The 6,000-nt window shown below is 33.2% G+C and overlaps 1 pseudogene; it reads right to left on the bottom strand.

The window, feature by feature from the left end:
• Positions 1-2,022: 2,022 nt before the first annotated feature.
• The window catches only part of LOC149206644 (mitochondrial phosphate carrier protein 3, mitochondrial-like), a 111,620-nt pseudogene continuing 107,642 nt past the window's right edge, over positions 2,023-6,000 (bottom strand).

Raw genomic sequence — 6,000 nt, 5'->3', positions numbered from 1 at the left:
CACCATTATTTGTGTCCACCTTTTCATCTAATCTTGCCTCATTTTTGGTTTCTAAACATCAGTTTTTCCATCCAAATATCCATCTTTTTTCTGCCTCATTTTGTGTCCACATTTGCATCTCATTTTGTGTCTAAGTTTGAGTCTTAATTTGCATCTAATTATGCATCATTTTTAGCATCCAATATATAGGGATATATAGTTATCGTTACCATTCCCTATGAATATTAGGGCATGATGGAATCAAACCACCAACCACCTGCTTGTAAAGAAGGTGCTCTTCCATTGAGCTAGCACCCTTCAAAGAATTATACCTTGAAACTTTATAAATTCTAAATTCCAGAACTTTGATTAAATTATAAAACTTTGTAAAGTCTTGTAGGTTTGATTGGCTCAACTGATACAAACAACTGTCCAATAGATGCAAAACATAACTATTTTAAAACAAGGAAGCAACATTCACATGGTTAATACACTCAACGACCTAAAAAAAGCATCAAAGTCGATTGATTAAACTTGAGACTAACCAAAGTACATACCCAAAGTCCCCATGTTTTATGGCTCCTTTAATAAAAGTTTGCAAATGAAAGAAATCACTGAAGAACTTAAAAATTGTATATAGCTATACCAAAAATTGAAGAAAATAAGCATTATAATTACTATGCTAATTAAAGATCAAAATCATGTAGAGTAGGCAATTCAACAAAGCGACTGATCATGATGGAGCCAACACAAAATCCAATGCACAGTTCTCACATGGGCCCCATGAATACCTCTGGAATGTAACTCTTCTGAATCCCCCAAAAATTAATATACAACTCCAATGATATATAAAGGAAGAATGGTGAGTGGGAGGTCTTCCTTGGCTTAACATGCTCTTCAAGACCTATTGATACATTCATTGTCAATCATTTCGAACTGGGAACAAATATTTAAAATACCAATTGTCTTCAAAGTCTTATAGGTTTCTTCGATCCCCACACATCAAAGCTTATCTTGTAAAGAAAAATGGCATCAAAAAATATATGAGACCTACACATATGATAGTTGGTCATAAGACAATTCCCATCTTAGTTATGCCAATGTAGTATTTAGAGATCATTGATTTAAGTGGACCTAAGTTTGGACAACATGCTTTCCAAATTCATTTTTTTAAGAATCCCTAAGTTCAACAATGACTGGACAACATTTTTGAATTCATTTTCCCAGTGTGAGGGACATCTTCGCCCAAAAGGGGGATATCTAAGTGCCCTCCCCACTTTTCTCAGACAATGGGAACACCTGAGCACTCGTCCCAAGAATTTTTTATCTAGCCCATGAAGATAGAAGAAAACAAGTGATAGATCTTTGAGGAGTCTAGGACCTTGGTAATTAATGGTAAGATTAAATTCATAAAGTAAAAGTAGCATTCCCTTTAAGATCAAGAGAATGCCAATTTTACTTAAATTTTTAGCATTACCATTAATTGTTTCAGGATATTTGAGAGTGGTTCCAATCTCTTCAGACTTTATATGGAGAAAGTAGAATTTCATATCCCATTCAAAATTCAGCAAAGTTAACAATTTTCGAGATTTCAGGATTGGTAGAATTATAACATTTCCACTGGATTTCATAATGATGAATTTGAATTTGCATAGGAATTTATCATTATTATTTTATATTTTATAATTTTAGAGATGGGGGAAAAAGAAAACAAACAAAAGATTATAACCCCACTTTTCCTTAACATCACGGGCACTAAAGATCTAGCCATCTTAGCCCAATAGTCAACCTCAAAGTTTAGTTCTCTACTAATGTCTGAATGGGTGGAAAAAATAACATGAAACCAACCTTTTTAACAAAAAATTAACCTAAAAAAATAAGACTTGCATAAACACTTGCAAGTTGTGTGAATCAGCCTAAATTCAGAAGAAACAAAAATCTAGAGTCAATCCTCCATGGTATTTTATTCATCCATGTCTAAGTTTTGTGTTGCAGGACAAACTTTAAGCATTAAAATTTGATCTCAAGAATGCCTTCTTCAAATTAGCTCGCTTTTCTCAGTTCCTTGAGTTTCATAGTAGGGGGTGTAACTCCACCAGTGGTCGGCCTATGAAATAATAATGTGTGAATTTTAAATCACATTATAATAGCCTTCCTCTTGGAAGGAACAAAAAAGAAAAGAAAACAAAGAACAAAATGCTACTGAATAGTGATTTGTTTAATTTTCATAACCTCTTAGATCAGTATAGTGTCACTGGAAAAGTAGCAAAATAAAACAAAAATGACCACAACATGAAAATTAGACCATAAAAATGATTCAAGATTCCCAACATAAGTCAGTAGTTTTCTTGTGTCAAAATACATGAAATGCAAACCTTATTCAATCCACGGTTTTTTCATAGCATGCAAAAACATAAATAATTCAGGAGTACCCCAACATTAATTCAATAACAAGAATGGTGTATTCACTTGTAGCAAGAAAGAGAAAGAACTTACAGGCCAATGAACACCTTGAAACCATCATAGATACCCCATAATGGTGTATTCACTTGTAGAAGGAAAGAGAACTTACAGGCCAATGAACACCTTGAAAGCATCATAGATACCCCATTGTGCTCTAGTAAGTGTTCCAATCATAACAATACATAAAGGAAGACCACGAGTAAAGAGACCAACAACACCCATCTTCTTCACAACCTGATAACCACAAGAAAACATTGATTGGTTATCACACAACAACTAAGCATCCATAATAGTGATAGTACTACAAACCACCAAATATACATACTAGGAATACCCAAAAATGTAAATTAATAGCTTAATAAAATTCAAAGATGGGTTCATAGCTTACATCACCAACGATAGCACCCTTAGCATTATTTAGGAAAGAAACCAAGTTGTTTGCAGGGTGTGAAACAGTTGCACAAAAGACACCAGCAATATATCCTGCTGCAAAACTCACTAAGTTGTAGAGTTTGCTACATTGGTCCTTGGGGATGGGAACTACATGCTTGTATATCAACTCTATTATGGTTTCAAAAGATGCAAACTTCATCATGGTGTCTGCAACAACACACATAACACCACTATTAGAGTCATGAAAATACAATTGCTATACTTTAGAGAGTCAAAATGCAGTTGATGAATATTATAGAACATTAAAAAGCACAAATGTCCTTAGAAAACATTCAACTAAGCCAGATTTAAGTGTTTCCATCACCTCATATGTATTCTTAGTTAAACAAATTGGACATAGAATAGAGCAAAAAAATTAATTTAATTTAATAAAACGATGCTAGAATAGTCCCATGAAATATCCTTTAAACATGATGTCACAAGGAGGGTTCATCAGACTTGTTAGTTGAGAAATGAAAGGATTTAATCAAGAATGCTCCAAAGAGGAAGAGGAAGCAAACCACTGGTGAAAATATTGTTGAGTATATATCTACCTTGAGCAAAGGAAAGCATGAACACTAGATTTAAAACACATGTCATGGAGATGAGATAACATATATGAGCCAACATACATTAATAGTAAGTTATTTTGAGTACAACTAAAAGGAATGCTAATCAGTTGGATCATTAGAAATGGATAACCAAAGAGAAGATATAGACACTAGTCATGTACAAAAGAATGATTAATAGTAGAATTTTAGAACCATGGAGGATAAAGAAGGTATCTTTCGAAGAGAGTTATGCTTCCTTGACAGGGCAAGCTTATCCATGAAATATTGGAAAGTGGAATTTGATCCAACAAAAGAATTACCATCGTCAACTCCAATATGTTTTAGTTTATGCACACTCCAACTAGAGTATTGGTAAGTGTTTGAAGAAATATAAAACATAATAGAAGAATATATTAGATCTATGGACATAATAAGGGAGATGTATAATGGTGTATATGAAGTTATTTTCCTTAATGTCATCGATAAAAACTATGACAAAGAATAATTTTCCAATCTGTGGATCAAGAACAGGAGCAAAGAGTAGACAATGAAGGTCGTGCTCTTTAAATGCATATTTTGACATCTGATGAAACATGAATGAAAGTATCACCAGTTTAATAGAGAACATTCCAATCCTATATTCTAAGCAACAAGGAATATAAGAATGAATATGGAAACACTAGGGAGCAACGAAGAAATATAGATAAAAAGTATGATTTTAAATACTGTGGGTGAAGTAACAAATATTGATTCCAATCAAGAAGAACAACATGTTAAGAAAAAGGATTTCAATCTGAGATAAAAACTAAGCAAGGTCAAATGGAGAAAGAGGAAAGTTGATCTGAATTCGATCTTCGCAAAAATATCTTTGTAAATTTGGTAACAAGCATTTAATTGTTTTATTTTGGAAAAGTTGAGGAAATGTCCATAATTCACTTGGAAGTTGAAACAAACCATTTTAATGGTTGGCCTTGAAAGGTAGTCCATTAAAAATGAAGTTTGTGGAGAAGAAGCACATTCAATAGAGAGAAGAGATGAAAAGGAAATGGAGAATAACAAAGATGAGAGCTCAAAGAAGTAGTCTGTGTGATGATCAGATGAGAAGAGGATAAATTCTATCCTCTAGTGAGTAAAGATTGTTGTTGAGCCATAACCATCTAAAAATTTCTTGTAAGTGATTAATAATATACTATATATATGTATAGTTCACACTTTTGTAATTAATTGCCTGCTCAATAAAATATTCATTCAAGTTGGTTTTCTTCCCAGTTGGTTTTCTAGGAACATCTCTCTGAATCCATGTGTTTTAATGTTATGTACTCTATGTGAGATTATTGTTGTCATTTATGGTGTATTGTTATTGTTAGTTGCACACATGGTTATGATAAAAAATTTCATCCTATCATATAATTCCCACAAGTATTTAATGAATTTCAACAACTCATTATTTTCCTCCATCCATTATACTATATTGAAGATCAATGGCACTTATCTCAGTGTCATTCCACTTACATAAGAGGTTTCCAAATTGGTTTACTTGAGTCTAGTGGTCTATTGAGCATATTTAGCATTGTTGGTTTTTTTGTTTTTTTATTTCTGCCTAGCTTATTCCCCTCTCCTCTTAGCAATGTTTTTTTTCTGCTGGGAAAATTGAAGGTTAGAGTTGGCCATCCATGAGCTTGTATACATCCCCCAAACCAAATGTAATTTTTGAAGCTACTGCAAAATTGTACGCTTTCATATGGCAGCCATATAGATTGTATACCTCTCCAACATTGTGTCGTAAGCATCCCCTACAATATCACAATCATCCCTCTTTTGTTTCCTAGTCCATTTCCTTTATTATCAGTGCACCAATTCCTTAAACCTTTGTGTTTCACTGTAAAATACATTATAAATGCATTTTGGACAATGTTGAGGAAGCCATTTAATTTTGCTGAAGCCCATCCAATTAATGACTTCCAACCATATATTTGGGTGTCTCCTTATGTTCTTGGGCATGAAAATATAGATATGCAAACCATTAATTGCATGGTATCACTCATATTGAACTGTGAATGCACATATGTGTATTGTTGAAGACCATATAGTCATACTTCATTTTTCCACTAAAAGAGTTGAGAATGTTGTGTGAAATTAGGATTCAACTAGAATTTATTTTTCATTTTTCAAAACTAAGCATTGTAATCAGTTGATAAACAACAGTTGAACATTTTCACCCTACTATTAATTGCAAATACCTAATTTTAATTTCATTTCGTAGAGTATCAGTGTTGGTAAAATGGATAGGCCATAGGCCTACTATTTATAGATAAAATGTGTAAACAAGGTCCAAACACAAGGAGTTAAAGGATCTAATGACACTAATACCTTTCCAAGTAATTGACTTTCATATTGGTATGAAGTATCTTGGGCTCACTCCCAAACCTAATGCATGTGGATTTATGAAAAAGTTGAAAAGAAGATCACAAGATGATGTTCAAGGTGGCCGTCAAAAGGAGGCAAACATACCCTTATCCAATCTGTCTTTGAGGTCCCACCAGTGTGTTGGTACTCTTCATCATATGTCCCTGTA

This window comes from Pinus tabuliformis, chromosome 1_2 (genome assembly GCF_031772625.1).
Source record: "Pinus tabuliformis cultivar Carrire ecotype Pingquan chromosome 1_2, CPIR1, whole genome shotgun sequence".
Classification (NCBI taxonomy): domain Eukaryota; kingdom Viridiplantae; phylum Streptophyta; class Pinopsida; order Pinales; family Pinaceae; genus Pinus; species Pinus tabuliformis.
This window is presented reverse-complemented; position numbering and strand designations above follow the sequence as displayed.